At 42.8% G+C, this 16,972-nt stretch overlaps 1 long non-coding RNA gene across 1 annotated transcript; it reads left to right on the top strand.

The window, feature by feature from the left end:
- Positions 1 to 231: 231 nt before the first annotated feature.
- LOC119477612 lies at positions 232 to 14,163 on the top strand. The gene is made up of 3 exons (XR_005204271.1): positions 232 to 317; positions 4,074 to 4,076; positions 14,152 to 14,163. It is a non-coding gene; the product is annotated as an uncharacterized LOC119477612 (long non-coding RNA).
- The last annotated feature ends 2,809 nt before the right edge of the window (positions 14,164 to 16,972 follow it).

The following is a 16,972-nucleotide window of genomic DNA, read 5'->3' on the forward strand; positions in this document are numbered from 1 at the left end:
CAATTAGTGTATGAGCGTGTGAAAATATTATGCAAGATATGCATATCGTTTGTTATCAGGAACGGCCCGAGTAGTGCGTCGCTTTAAATGCTGAGGCCGCAAGGAATTGTGGGATGTTATTCTCTCCTTTCCTTTGGTAAAGGATGCTCCAGTGTATCCTCTGGTAAAGGAGATAATAAAGGAAGCAATGAAGCTCTTTTCCTCAGCATTTAGAGAATTCGCACAGCTCTTATCATGGCTGCTACTGAGATACTTCCGGGTCATTTCACTCCGTTAGGAACCTTCCTAAGAGAAAAGGACTATTCGACCGCAGCCCTGTTCAGGAACCCTTGCTACAACTCAGACGTAATAGCTACATGTGATTCTTTTAAAGCATCTATTGGCTGATGTGAGCTGCAATTTTCCGTTCCTGTTGGTAGCAGTAAATTACATTATATTACAGTTGGTGCACTCTTGTGTGTGTGTGTGTGTGGCCATATGTAAAGTCTGACTGTGTCACATTCACAGGTTGTCTTTTGCTGCTTTGATCGGGTGTCAGTCTCAAGAGGGCGAGTTTCTCGACAAACAGCACGTGTCACAAACTCAGATGGTAGTTTGGATGTTTTGCTGTATGTACTTCCTCACGGAGATCCAACATGAATGCAGTCAAGATGCTGCTCTGAGGAGAGGTGAACATATTTCCAGCTTTATCGAATTATGATCATACGAACAGAAATGTAACAGTGATAACACGGGATGTATTCTTTTGTGATTGGCTGATGATCAAACACCGTCTGAAATGCAGCTGGCCGGCTCCACGGTCCTCACATGGTGGAGAAGAGGTCTGCACTGGTAAGGTGAGCACACACACACACACACACACTGACAGAAGAGGTGCTTTGAGTTAAAGGTTGGCAACATTTCTATCATTTCTCTCACCATTTTAATCTCATTGGTAATGAAAAGGCCTTTCTCAGCTGTTCTGTTGTTTCTGTTCTGAAGATCTTCCTTCATTTTTTTGGACACGTTTTGTGTAAGACTACTGAAAGCTGACAGTCATGACATGATCATATTGATTCCATTCTTGTTAAACGTTCCCACTCACTACAGCTTTCACCGTAGGTTAACTTTACACTCACTATGTACAGTACGCACCAACCAGACTCATGTTTCTGTACTGTTGCCCCACTGCAGCAGGGCCAAAGGATGGTGCTGATGATGACGGTCAGTCCAACTAGTTCTACAATCTAATTGACAAAATCCATTTTATAAAACGGAATGGTTCCGGCTCCTTGATTATGATTGTCTGAGCCACATTCGAACCAGGGATATTATAGTAAAGTAAAACTGACACTAAAACAAAAATAAGCAATGAAAAATATTTTTAGCAAACTGAAACGAAATGATTGCAATGATTTATAGAAGGTTAATAATGTATCTTTAACTGGCTTGCATGTTTTTATTTGTAGCCTATTATCAGCCCGTTTTCATTTCCGGGGCAGCAAATACCGACGCTTTGTCACTCGCCGTTGGTGTTGGATACTGACGCTTTCCATTAACTACAATGCAAACCCATCCACGTCAATATTAAACTCTCAGGGAAAGTGCGCCGGAGTATGGTGACCGAGGCTTTAAGAGTGAAAAGAGACAGACTGTGGGAGGGGAGGTGGATGGGTCCAACAAACACAAGGCTTTCATGTCCCGTGCATCACGTTATAATCAGCTGTTTGTTCAAGTCCCGTGTTCACACCGTTCAGTGTTATTTTCACTGTACAAACATAGTAGTTTTAAAGCTGAATTAGGCGAGATTGGAGCAAATATGATGATGATGAAAAAGTTATTTTTATAAAACGGTCGCTATATCCTGAGAGTAGTACATGAAACAGGTAACCTGAAAAAAATCATGTTCCTCTGTGTCCTCCGGTGCTCCTAACGGCATCGTCAAGATTTCACAGACCGGAGGAAAACAAGCAGTAAGAGCTGATCTGAGGTCTGCTGTCCAGCTGCCGTCCATGAGAGCCGGCTGTCAATCACTCGCAAACTCTGATCAAATGGTCAAACTAGGCAGCGCTGATCAAATATGAATCAATATTCTGTTACATTAATGCCTATATCTCTCCTCAAACGCTTTCAGAATCATCTTGTAGTGCACGGTTTAGCTGTAAAATGAGAAAGTTTGTGACGCCGCCGCCATTGTGAAATCTGTTGAAGGAACGCCGAGTACCGGTCACATGACCGGAGCACAGCCAATAGGAACGCTCTCTCAATGAAATGACCTGTGATTGGTCAAAGTCTCCCGTCACGGGCTAGATGTTCTAAAGTCTGAAAACAGAGCCATGAGGAGGAGCAGAAGTCTAGTTATCTCTCAGAACACTTGAATTATAATATGCTGAAAGGTTATTGTGGAACTTTTGCCCAATGATGCCAAAAATATACTGCCTACTGCCACTTTAAGAGGTTAAGTCTGTGGGTTCCACTTGACCATTTATTGAGTCTGGGGTCAGATTAGGGTTACATTCTTTGGGTCAAGAGTTGCATTCTTCCTCTTCAGTGTTTTAAAATAGGATTCAAAGAGTTTAAGTTATTTAAAGAGCATGGATAATGAAAAGAAGTTGTATTTGATGATGATTCAGCTATTGGCGGCTGATGCCACACACAGAGGAGAATGATTATCTGCCTCAATCCTCTTACAACCCTCAGAGAGATAATTCTACTAATGCTCAGGGCTAGGTAAAGGATTTCAGTTTCAAGCCTGTGTAGAGCTGTCTCTTGAAATTGATCATTTTGTTCATCTTGTGCTAAAAGCACAATGTTTGAAACACGATTAAACACTTGAATGAAAACTTATTCAGTCTTATCCAGCTCAGTATTCAGTATAAAGTCGGCCAGCTCACAGCTGAGCTGTAACCAAGCTCCTCTCGTTTCTTCCCAGTAGAAAAAGAAACGTCCTGTTTCTGATTTTCAGCCTATGGGAGAGTGTCCACAAATCTACAAAACCAGAATGTTTGGCCCTTAATGAAAAAAGTAAAACTGCAATGAATGGTCCAATAAAAAAGAACCAGGTATTCTCAGCCCAATCTGAGTACCGCTCTGTAATTAATCCTTGGATCAATTTTATTACACCCAACAGTTTTATGATGCAGTTCACCGGTATGTGCAATGAAAGCACAGCAAAGCAACTCTCGCCTTAACGTGGTGTTTGAAAATGGCTGGAGATTTAGTTGCAGGACAATTCACACCATCCGTGCCAGATACAACTGGTCGCAGAAATTTGGTGAAAAAATAATAAAATCCTTCTGGACAGCAGATGTGTGTAGGTTGAGCCAATGAGTCAACATTGGCTCTAATGAAATTAGCAAGCCTGTCCAGTTTAGCCAATTTATTTAAGAAACTGGAAAAGAAAAGCATTCATTAGTCCTCCATATAACTTTCAGCTCAAGCTCTGTCTAATGAAACAGTTCAAAGAAGCTTCACACAAGGATGTGCCTGTCTATGACCTGCCGGCTTTGCTCCTCTGGATTTGTTTGCTTGTTTGGACTACACTCTCGTGCCTGACCGGGGGACTGCCAGAGACTGCATATAAAAGTGGACGCAGTCACCGTGACGTCACCCATTGGTTTGTGGCCGTTTTGAAGCCATCTTGGTTTTTTGCAACCAGAAGTGACACGAGAGGGTGGAGCTAAGTACAACCGAACACTGAATAAGACAATTTTAGGCGACCAAAAAGGTTATAACTAACTTTCATGAACTGAATACACACTGTGAAAGGGTTAAAGTTCTAAGACGAGAACACGGACAACTCTGTGGTAGCGACCTGTCAATCACTAGTTAGCTCCGCCCTAAAGCATCCCCTGCTTTATGGTCTATTTGACGCTAAATGGGACCATAATTTACCAAATGAACATCATGCTGTTTTGAAGAATAATTGAAACTAGCGATTGAGACCATAAACTCATGTTTACAATGTTTACTGAGGTAATAAATCAAGTGAGAAGTAGGCTCATTTTCTCATAGACTTCTATACAATCAGGGAAGTGTGTATTTTCGGAGCAATGGGCCAACAGAAAAATGTCCGTTTGTTTTCGGGATGACAGGCTGTCGGACACATGGGCTTTCGGTCCAATGGGATATTTTTTGGACTATTTGGGTTTCAGAATAACGGGCCATCGGAATAATGGCATGGCATCCATGACTGTGAACCTGTTCATCTTTCTTCAACCTGCTTCACCTCACTGTCTGAACTTGGGACCTTATTACATCAGTGACAATATATTGCAGCTATCTAATAACATGAACATTAGACATTTGTCACCTTACTAGCGTCTGACGTTTTCCTTTAGTGGGAAACTACAGGACTGACATATAGGCTACCAGTGCTCCGGGTGTGTGTGTGTGTGTGTGTGTGGGAGGGGGGGGGGAACACGAGGGCTCTATGTTCTTAATCCGAGCAGGTCAGTCATAGTCTGGGGCAGCGTAATCGGGTCATTTCTCACCACTTGAAGGAACTAACTTGTTGTTTGGGTTATTACTGCTACTAGCTGCCATTTCTCACCAACATTCTGCATCACGCTAGCTAGCTAGAGCCGTCGGTTGACACCATCGAGAAAAAAAGTGTCCCATACATATTTACTTTAAAAAAAGTTTCTGTTTTCAAGCAAGTTGTGTGAAGTCCATTAATCAATAATTTATTACAACACTGAGGGAACACAATCGATTCATTAAACCAGTTGATACAGTTGTTGCTAACATATCAAGAAGCCTGGAAGGATGAGCCAGACCCACTGTGTCAGTAATGGGGGACAAGTGTAGGACGGAGAAGAAATGGACCTTTTGGTCTGGAGGCAGCAGTCACAGTGTCGAGCGGGGGAGCTTCCTACAGAAGCAAAAGCCCGACAATTTCCAGAGGAGAAGTCTAATAAACCTAAGAGTGACATCTTTGGGAGTTTGTGAAAGGAGAAAGCTGTTATAGAGAAGTGGAAAGTGACATCCCTTATTCACTATAAAAAAGATTCATGCTTCTTTTCCACTGACACACTGGAGTGATGATAAGTGTGTTAAGTGTATACAGCAGCAGCTGGATAGAGTAAGGGCCTGAGGCTGTGTCCCTAATCACTCCCCATTTATCATGTAGTGAACTAAATTTACTGTATGAATTCTGAGGGGCGAATTCATAAAGATTGGATTGCGACCGCTGACAGCACCATGAATTGTGTATCATTTGCAGCCGCTATCTGCCCTGTCTCAAGGTCTGATTCAAAAGATACTGCACTAATGAAATTACCGCGCAAAAAACACCCATAACGTTTTGCAGCTGGGTGCAGTTTAATCCTTTTTTTTTGCGTCTGATTGCAATTATCCATGTGGCAAAGTATAAATGCGCTTGAGGCCAATGCGTCATGAGGGGTGAGAGTAAGTCTGAGCCAGACAGGCCGAGGAGATTCGGGCCAGGCTCGGGTTGGACTTGGGCTCATTTAACTTCTCTCATTGCGCCCATATACGCCTCTGCAATGCAGAGCACACATATACAGCTGGGTGAAATAATACATCATTAAAGGTCCCATATTGTAAAAAGTGAGATTTTCAGGTCTTTTATATTATAAAGCAGGTTTAAGTGCTATATAAATAATGTTAAACTATCAAAACGCTCAATATACGGAGAAATACACACAGTCCGTATTCAGAAATTATGCATTTGAAACAAGCCGTTAGGATTTCTGTCCATTTGTGATGTCACAAATATACAACATATAGATCATTACACAGTTTTAAACATAAACATTCTAAATGTGTCCCAGTTTGTTTCCGGTTGCAGTGTATGTGAACGACATCAGCTAACAGGAAGTAAACATGGACCCAAGCTGTTGCCTAGCAATGCAATTCCGTTGCAATTCCATTGAAATGCACTAAAATGGAGCGTTTCAGACAGAGGGTAAATACAGATATATTCAAGCAGACAGTATGAGGAAAATAAAGTTTTTTTTTAACATTACAGCATGTAAACATGTTCTAGTAGAAACACAAAATACAAGTATGAACCTGAAAATGAGCATGATATGGGACCGCTAAGAGAGACATTGTGCGCATTTCTGCACAAGGCACAGTAGCGTAACTTCTTTGATTATTTAGATCTCGCTTTTTTTGTCTCATGTATTTTCAAAAATAACATGTCGGGGAGTTTTGTTCATTTATGTTTCATGACACACCTGTCATTGCATCCTGTGACTGCATCCCAAAATAAATGAGTTTGAGCGGACTCGCCTTATAAACGCGCTTCAGTTACCACCAACTCTCTGAAGACGCTAATAACCTCACTGTAACTGTGCGTGGCTATTAGTGCTGATCATTGTGTATTGGACTGTTTTTACAATGAGGCTCATTTGCATAGAAAGGGACCGATTTTGCGGCAAATGTCTGCACATTTCCTAATTTAACTATGTGCAAAAATAGTGATTAGTGACACAGCCTGGGAAACAAATCTCACTCTGGAGGACTTTAAGTTTGTAACTAAGGGGGAATGAGAGAGGAGACGAGTGAATAATCTATTTTACTGCTTCAGATCCGAGATCAACACGGCAACAGGCTCTACCTCCATAGATGGGCTATATCGTAGTTCATATCCCGGACACCTCAGCTCCTCCCCTGTGACGGCAGCAAGCTTCACCTCAAGGCCCTGTTCAAGGACCAGGTCCACCTAACGACACAGTCCCACCACCAGTGGTGGTGGTGTAAGTATTAATGTTGCACTGCACACCAGCGTTTCTATTTAAATTCATACTTTTCTTGCTGTATGTTGTATAATTTGGTGCTTCAGTGGTCCAATTAGTGAGGAAATAGGAAACTAGCTGCCACACAAAGCAGTCCTTAATGTTAATGAAATTGGCCACTTTTTCTTGTGACGGGGTCACATGGTTTCTTTATGTGTGTGTGTGTGTGTGTGTGTGTGTGTGTGTGGTGGGTGGGGGCCAGTGGGGTAAGCGGGATCACATGATTTGTCGAAACAAATGAAGGCTAGGAGGAGTTTTTTTTTAATAATTTGAAACCAGTGAAATTAACCTTCCTCTCTGTGTTTGCGCAAGGCCACTAAGTCACCTACCTCGTGTGTGTGTGTGTGTGTGTGTGTGTGTGTGTGTGTGTCCAGCCACGAGGATGATTCATGTGGGCCCTGAAGAGATCACCAGTGTCCATTCTGGTCTTGATTTGGGGCAGGATTCTCATGATCCACTCCTTATACTCATTGGCTCATTGGAGTGCCCAGACATAATAATATTAATAATAATAATATCAATAGCAGATTCATGTCTCAGAGTGGAAAACGTCAGTATAATCATAAACATGGACGTAGTCACTGTGACATCCCCCATTGGTTTATGGACTGCCATTTTGAAGCCTTGAGTTTGGCATTTTGGCTGTCGCCAACTTGTGTTTTTGCAACCAGAAGTGACACGAGAGGCCGGAGCTAAGAACAACTGAACGCTGACCAAAAAGGTTATAATTAACTTTGATGAACTGTAAACACACTGTTAAAAGGCTAAAGTTGTAAGACAAAAACAAGGACAACTCCCATACCGGACAACACCGTGGTAGCAACCTGTCAATCACAAGGTAGCCACGCCCTAAAGCCTCCCCTGCTTTATGGTCTATTTGACTCTAAATGGGACCATAATTTACTAAATGAACATCATGCTGTATTGAAGAAGACTTGAAACTAGCGATTGAGACCATAAACTCATGTTTACAATGTTTACTGAGGTAATAAATCAAGTGAGAAGTAGGCTCATTTTCTCATAGACTTCTATACAATCAGACTTCTTTTAGCAACCAGAGGAGTCGCCCCCTGCTGACTGTTAGAAAGAATGCAAGTTTAAGGCACTTCAGCATTGGCTTCACCTCCCAGACCCTGGAGTTGCCCACTGGGTGAGACAGAATTGACCCTCCTCTTTCTGTTAGGAGTTGTTGATAAGTGGATCCAAATTATGGACCGTATATAAGGATGGACGACGCGTCTCCACTCCAGAATACGGGCACTTCCATCTTCTGGTGATCATCTGGTGGTGTCATTTGGAGCCAGTCTGCCAGACTATGCTGTTATGAATCTCGTCTTGACGAGTCGTCGACCCATCAGGACAGCATTTATAACAACACAGTCAGACGACAGGGAGTGCACCAAGACGACAGGAGTACAGTTTAAAGTTGAATAGACATAGACAAATGTTTTGTCACAAGTTCAATGGACAGACAGTGCACGTGTCTTAATTTTGGCACAAATGGAACCCGGTATCGACCCTCACCGTCAATATACGTCCACTAATATTGTTTTCACCACTGACAGGCTCAGATTGTTATTAGAAGTGTCTGACAAATAATAAAATTGATCCGGTCTGTTTATTATTGTGTGTCTCGCTGGGAGACTTCTCGTTCGGACATCTCGCATCGAATCCACATTGTCGAAATCATCTAAATATTCCGCCATGACTTTGGAAATCTTTTAGATAACACTAAGCTGTCGCTTTTGATGTTGAGGTCATTGTTGGTAAAGATTGTAATGTGATTGTGTACTGAAATGTAGCCTAACAGTTTAAAGTGATTTAAGTGGACTCCAGGAAGAATAGCTGGGCTTCAGCCACAGCCAATGGAGATCTGAATAAAAGAATAAAGAAAGAATAAGCTATGTTTTCTGTACTCCAAACACAACAAACTCTGACAACAAAGGCACTCCTCTCTCTCAACTCTCACTCACGTTTCCACCGTTGTCTTCCGGCAACTATAATCACATGACACAATAACAGTAAAGCTGTGTCTAACAGGTTTCAGCAGTGTAACTGGTGAGTAAACAATTATCATAACTATCATAACCTACCACTTTATCTGAATCACTAGCCTGTCTGATTGAGTGATTGAATTTACTTGATGATTAAAAAGAAACAGATGTAACTCTGTACTGCAGTCATTCCATACGTTAAAACTCACTGAGGATGAAAACACGATAAAGTCCGAAGGCTTATTTCCATGGTGTCACCACTCACCTCCTTCATACAGCTCCATATGAAACAACGACATACCTGACATTAGTGTAGGATGACTGCAAGTTGGCCTGAAGATAATCATTAGCGACTCTGAACATTGAGGCATGTCTGAATAGTTGTGCTTGGCCTGTTAATGACAGCCTGAAGCATTGGCCCTGACAGGCAGGCAGGCTGGCGTCAAGGTTGGCAGAGAGATATTGTGAGAGAGGGAAAGAGCGAGTGAGCGAGCGAGAGAGAAGTTGGCATGAACGGAGGGGATCTGAACCGCTGCCAGCTTTTGCTGCTTAAATGTAGAACCAACAGCAGAGAGGGGCTCAGTTGTCCGGACCATTAAAACAGCACAACACTGTTTTCTTTTATTTCCCTTTTACATCTAGTTCAATAAATGTCCCCCAGTTTGTTAGCCTGCTCAGAGAGAAGCAGGGCAACGCTGCAGCAGCTCCTTCCTGCTGGAGCTTCGTGGCTCTGAATACAGATCTGAACATAGAACTCGTCCTGTCGGGACATTTGCAAAATCAGATCTGTTGCACGTATTGTAACTTTCAACACAAGTTTTCATCATCAATAGACCATTGCATATAGACACTAAGGGCATGAGCCATCACTGAGGCATGGGATCCATTTTCATTGAAGTCAAACAGGATTAAAAATTAATCCTAGTGATATATTACTTATATCGCGGGTGCAAGCGGCCGAAATGGGTTTCCTCAGGAGGGTGGCTGGCGTCTCCCTTAGAGATAGGGTAAGAAGCTCAGTCATCCGTGAGGGACTCGGAGTAGAGTCCTTGCTCCTTTGCGTCGAAAGGAGCCAGTTGAGGTGGTTCGGGCATCTAGCACGGATGCCTCCTGGGCGCCTCCCTTGGGAGGTGTTCCAGGCACGACCAGCTGGGAGGAGACCACGGGGAAGACCCAGGACTAGGTGGAGAGATTATATCTCTACTCTGGCCTGGGAACGCCTCGGGATCCCCCAGTCAGAGCTGGTTAATGTGGCCCGGGAAAGGGAAGTTTGGGGTCCCCTGCTGGAGCTGTTGCCCCCGCGACCCGATCCCGGATAAGCGGTTGAAGATGGATGGATGGATGGATGGATATATTACTTATTTTCTTGTAGTCAACAAATCCCATTTTTCCCAAGCCGAACCAACAATGAACTGATGCTAACAAGTATTGTGTTTGTATCTCTGTGCCATAGAGCTCCATTGTTGTCCAAAAACAATTAAAAACACATTTACTGACACCATTTTACTTGGTGACATGTTCTCCCGTTTAAGCTTTGAGAAAAAAAATCTTTGAAGAACTGGGTACCAGATAGAGTCACCCACATATTAAGTGGTTGAATGGGCGCTATCAACGGTTATCAGCCTCAAAGATATGGTTTAGAAGGGGCCTGCTACACCTACTAGTAGGTTCAGAAGGCTGTTATCATCTATTCACATGGTTGATCACCAATACGAATACAAGAGGACGACGCAGATCTCTCGTGGCTGTAGTAACTAGAAGTGCACTCGGAGAGCACAGACCTCCGCCAAGGCAGGTTTCATGTACGTCGCTGTGGTGTTAATGCACAGGCTGAGCGGAGTTATTAAAAAAAATTGCCGAAGCTGGATCATGATTCGGATCGTCACCAAAATCTAATGGATTGTACATTGTGCCACACCCCACCCCTCGAAGAAATGTAATTCAAATCCATCACAGACTTTTGGAGTAATCCTCCAAACGGACAAACCAACAAACAAACCAACAAACCAACAAACCAACGCCGGTGAAAACATGACCTCCTCCCTAGGCCTTCGGCCTTATGACGGGAGCGAAGGAGGAAGTCAGGTGACGTAGTATAAAGAGTGGCAAAATTCAGCGATGGATGGGTCAAACAAACACAGGACTTTTACTCACTGACTTCCTGTCCCGTGTGAAGCCAATAGTCGGCTTATTTTACCGTACTTTTGTTACGTAACTCAGTACTTCACCACTATGGCGTAGCCACGGGTGTGCCAGCCAAAGAGGCAGTTGGCACACACCAAAAAATCAGATGCAGAGCGAATTTGTAGTTATAGTCTTACTAAAACCAGTTACTATTACTGAACAAAACAACCCGCCACTATCCATCTGCAGATGTTCTATTTTTTCTACTAGTGGAAGTTGGCAACCCTACACACACATTTAGCAGGAAAAAAAAAAAGTTATGAGCGGTCGTTGTGTGCGGCCAGGACCGGGAGAGGCTGCACAGAAAGCTGCCGGGAAAACGGAACGGCAGCTGGCAGCACCGTCTCTTGCTGCATTCACTCACACTCGGAAATCGAAGCTTCCCTCTTGTGAATTTCCGACCAGCCACAACTGTTCATAAATACATACTGGGGTGGCAAATGGGGTGGCTGTATTAGTGTTAAAACAGCCAGAACATTTTCCGCTCGCGTCCTCCGAACACTGGCATAAAGGGCCTCTCCATCTCAAAGTCCTGGGCCGATGGGATCATGTGGCACACCCAGTCTTTCTGGCTATGCTAGTGCTTCACTAATGCCAAGTTATTTAACAAGCATACTTATTTTAACCCAAGATAAGATAACCCAAACCATGATCTTTTCCTAAACCTAACCAAGTGGTTTTGTTGCCTAAACCTAAAGTTGTTTTATTTAAATTCACAATGTTAAGTTTCACTTTCGGTTTCACAACGTGGTAGGTGCAGTTTGGCCCGTCTGAAGCATTAGAATGGTCGTGATAACCACTGATAACGCCCATTCAATCGGCTGATAACATTCACAATGGGTGCTATATATTTGGAACATTACTGGCTGTGGCTCAAATCCAATTGAAAGTCCATACATGGAAGACTTACTTGTGTCCAGCTTTGAAGTGCTCTCAATGGTGTAATTCCATGGACGTATCATTAATTTGAGCATCCATGTCGCCTTCCTTCTCCCTCTTCTTCATCAGAGTACAGACTTCTAATCCTACACGTTGGGGCTTGAAGTCAAAATAATGCTAACTACCCAGTTCCTCAAAATACATTTTCACAGTCTTTCATGTTAAAATGATGAAATTATTAAAAATGTCTAATACAAGTCTTCTTAGTTATTAATCGTGAAAAGACACATAGGAAATTATCCTATTTTAGGATTTCCTCTTTTACTTTTAAAGTGCATTTTTGAGGGAGATTGTTTTTTTTCCACAGCAGTTATTTGTATTGTTTGCTTGAGCCCCTTACTTGAGAACATCTGGTGGTTGAAGCAGCGTTCTCTGTGCGTTTTCCAGCAGTTGCAGCTGAATCAGGTTCCTCGAGGACAACAAACCTCCAGGGACTGGACACACTGATTAACTTGAAGCCTTTAAAGGCCGTGTAAAGGAAATTCAGAGATTTGTTTCTAAACACATTATAAATGTTGGAAAATGATTACTGAAAACATGTGCAAAGACTGTGAACATTGTAGTACTGGATTGTGGACTTAGACCGTTAAACAGTTTTTTGCCAGTTTTTGTGTTTAGGATTCTTTTAGGCGGGGCTGAAACCATGGCTCGATGACGCACTGGAGCCATCCTTAACATAACCCCACCCGTCTTCAGAAATCTGGTTATGTAAAGCCAAAACAGAAACCCATTACATTATCAAGGGTTATCCGGCCAGCTCAGTCGGTAGAGCAAGAAACTTATACTCTCAGGGTCGTGGGTTCAAGCCCAATGTTGGACCGGGAAGCTTATTTTTCCATGATTTTGAAAGCTAATTTTATATGCTTGGCGTTTTTTTAATTTTCAAATTTGGCTGGGTGGTTAATAACACATTTTTCTGTTGTGTGACAAACCAAGAATGCATATTTATTTTTGCTTTGCACAGACTTCAACTGTGCAAACAGACTAATGTTTCAACACTACTGTGTGTTCAACAGAGCCAAAAGACTGGCTGTTGTAATTGCAGTGCTATGTCTTTCAGTAGTTTCTATAGCATGAATCAAGTGTGAGAGCTGTGTTAAGCCAAGGTTGTGCTGTGGCACCGGTTCTGTCCTGGAATCTCAACGAGCAGCTGGACCTTGCTCTGGTTGGTGTCGTCAGGATTGTATCTCTACTCTTTGCTGCTGCTGATGTTCTATTAGCTTCCTCGGTCTGTGACTTCCAGTTGACACTGGAACAGTTGGTATTTGAGTGTGGATGGGGTCGGATGAGCTGTAATGTTCTTCAGAGTCCAGATACAGACTGAATCAATGTCCTTGGCCCAATCCCAGTGTCCCCCCCGAGGCCTTAAACCCTGAACCCTCAGGGACTTGACTGATGTCACCTGGTAAATGGTTGAGTGTGAGAGTCTGCGAGGTCTTGTAATGATATAAATATGAATGGGACGGCACTTTGACATATCATGTTACCTTGACGATGCCTATCGTGGGTTTTTATTGGATGTTTTTTACTCTCTATTTAAACGTCTTCCAGGCTCTTGCCTAACGAGACTAGAGGTAAAAATACATTTACTTGTTTTTGTCAAACTTCATTAAGCAAAATTTAAAGCAATGGTCGATAAATAAACCAGCTGTGTAATATAGTTGAAATGCTGCATTACTCTGATGTCGTGTTCTTTTATGGACCATCTTGAATGTTTCTGTGTAAATTTAAATACGCCTGGCTGAACACCCATGTGCCATTGTTTACCTTTCTTTTTTATGCCTCCAGGCTTCCCCTGGTAACCGTGGTAACCCTGTGTTTAACATCACAACACAATGAGTTGTGGGTAACTCCCTCAGGCAAAGTTTGCAGAAATGCGAACTTATGGAAAGGGTTCATAAAGGGCCCAAAATGTCTGCGAAAGCCCTCAAGAACTTGAGGATTTGACTGTGGGATAGTCCTAAACCCTCACGGACCTTGCAGGAACGCACCTCAAAGTCTGTGAGTGTGGACGTTGGGACTGGGCCCTTCTCTGCTACATTTAATGCTCCACATCTAATCCGTTCGCCTGACATCGCCGGACCAAATTGTGAATGTAAATTAGTCTGAAACCCCGCAGTTCATTTCCAAATGGCCGTTATCAACAGGTATAGACCACAATGCCTCTGTTACGCAATTAACATCCGTTAAGTCCAACCCCTCGAACTCAGACTGGCCAATCACAGCGTAGCATTGTCAGGCTCCCACCACTGTCTGGCTGTGCTCCACAGACTCTCATGCAATCGTTTCAGATTTTCATTTTCACCCTTCTAAACTTTTTTTCGTTCATTAGATAAATATTATCTATGGCGTCAGGAAGGGCATCCGGCATAAAACCTATGCCAAATCAATGTGCGGATCCGCTGTGGCGACCCCTAACGGGAGCAGCCCAAAGACGAACAACAACAGTCAGGGTTGCATATTCTGAATGGATCTTGTTTGTTTATATGTCTAATGTCTGAAGAAATCTAACAATATATATACAGTGTACATATCTATAACAGGATGTTTTTATTGTCACCACAACAGCCAGTTTCTCCTCAATGCTGCTGAAGATGTGTAGTGCTGGCACTATTACCTACAGCTAATGGCCACATTGGTTTTGGCCCTCTATACACACACACACACACACACACCACTGTGACAGTGAAAAACAAGAGACCACTGAGCACGCAAAACATGTTACAGCGACACTGAGAAGCAAAGTTCTGTGAAGACTAACCACTGTGTTTTTACTGCTCTGCTTGTTTCCAACAGTCAGATATGTAAATGTTTGTGTGTATGAGACCAAACTAAGAAGGAGGTCATTTTTCACAACAGAAACATCACGTTTTCGGTGACTAACCCCTGATGTTGATCCCAAAGTGTCCAGCACTGGTGTGTCAACTGGAAAATATCAATATTTAGCATCCTGCCAGGGTAAAAAAGACATAGCTGCAGACCACGGTCCTCGGTGCTGACTGGAAGTTCTGGAGAAAGCGAGGGTGAAGAAGACGAGGAGGAATGCATGGTGATGAAAATTATTTTTTTTTTTCCTGCCTCATTCTGAACTTGCTGTGCATGTGTGCGTGTGTGGAGTTTGTTGTTCCACTGTCATGTTTTCAGCCAGACTCTGAGGCCAGATGGTCGACAGGCGCCGCATGAGACGACTGAATCAGCGTGTCCACATCCTCACGTCCCTCATCACCTGCGTTTTGAGCCGCCTGTGTTTTCATCCGCCTCCTTTCTTCTTCTCATACTGGCTCAACTTTGTTCCCCAGCACACTGTTTGATCCCTATTATCCCTATATGAAGTGTGTAGTTATTGAATAATAATGCAATCTGCAGAGAAAAAAAAGCCACTTTTAGATTTAAGTGTAATTGTTTATTTATATTTTGCATAGACATGTTCTCTGAATACAAGTCATCATTGGCAATGTATCTGTCAGCCTTGGGATGAATGTTACTTTACCAGTCAGCACCATGTAAGGGATAATGTACAGCAAGTGTGTCATTGTTACGAAATAAACCCCGACAGGGTGATGTAAGACCCCGATGCCCTGAAGGGGGTTATTTCACAACAATGACCCGCTCGCTGTACATTATGCCGCTTATTACACGGCTACTTAAGAAATCAATAATTTGACGCGAAAAATGGTCCTGCGAGATCAGAACTGCGTCCATAGCAACGGTTTGTTATACATAGCAACGGTCTGCTGTAAGGAAATAACAGACACGCCGTAATTGACCAATCAGAATTGAGTATTCAACGAAGCCGTGTAATAAATAACGTTAGTGCCCATGTCGGCCACATCCAATAATGCCTAACCTTAGCCATCACGCCAGTTTCACTACTTGCTGGTTACCGTCTAGACACGAGTGATTGATTCATCAGCAACTTGACTGAATGGCTGACGTTTCTAACAGGATATCACTTTATCTTTAGAGATATCCTAACTTTAACCCTTAGTATGGATCAAGCTCCATTAACACGGGATCCTACATTTCCCCAAAATGCAACCAGACAGCATTTTGTCTTTTTGTGCCCTTCAAACTCCACACCTCTAATGTGTAACGCAGGCTTTCTGTTTCAAACGTGTAGCCTCCGAGCTCAAGCTGAGCTAACCCCGGTGGCATCACTATGACATCATCAGGATTTTCTCAGACTTGACAGAGCTCCTCTAGAGCCACAGCAGACATTTTGCAGTGATGATAGCTTATATATTTAGCTCTTCTAACACATCTTGGTACAGTCCGTTCTCAACAAGGAGCCATACAAAAGCTTGTGCACTACGCACATTAAATAATAAAACACAAAATAAAAATAAAATAAGATAAAATAAAATAAAATAAAATAAAATAAAAAATAAAGTAAGTAAGTAAAAAATTTGAAATGAAAAAACAACGCAAATCCAACAAAAAAAAAGGCTCAGTCGTCACAACCAGGCAAGGAGGTCGGAGATTCAATATTGTTCAGGAGAGGTTTCCAACAGTGTGTTCCAATCCGAGTACTTCTGTACTTACACTTACTATTTTGAGTGCATAAGTGCATTCACACTGGGAAGTACGGCAAAATGCAGTGCACTCAAAGTACCCGGATGTTGTACTCAAAACGGTGAGTTTGGAACGCTGGACACTTTCCACACTCAACTGTCGCCATCTTGGCTACGCAGCGGAAGGGGCGGAGCCACGACCACTATTCAAACAGACGTAGATAACAGAATAAAACAATACAATACATAAACATATCGGTGCATTTTCAGCCAGCAGGAGGACACATCGTAGGCGTAGGCGACGACGTTGGAAACGTAATTTCCACTCTGCTTTCATTTTTTTTCAGAGGATATTTTGGCGGGTAGCGAGCCGCGGTCAAATGTTGCGATCGTCATTTCCGGTCAGTGCGCCGCAGAGTATTCGATTTGAGACGACCCTACCCCGTTGAAATTTACGCACTACTCAAGTGAGTACAGAGTGCACAAAGTGCACTACATCGAAGTGTACTTCTGGAAGTACGTGGATTGGAACACACTCCAAGTCTTTTCAAAACAATTGAGGGAACCCTTGAGCGAAAATCTAAGTTTCTCCAAACCAATG

This window comes from Sebastes umbrosus, chromosome 18 (genome assembly GCF_015220745.1).
Source record: "Sebastes umbrosus isolate fSebUmb1 chromosome 18, fSebUmb1.pri, whole genome shotgun sequence".
Taxonomy (NCBI): Eukaryota; Metazoa; Chordata; class Actinopteri; order Perciformes; family Sebastidae; genus Sebastes; species Sebastes umbrosus.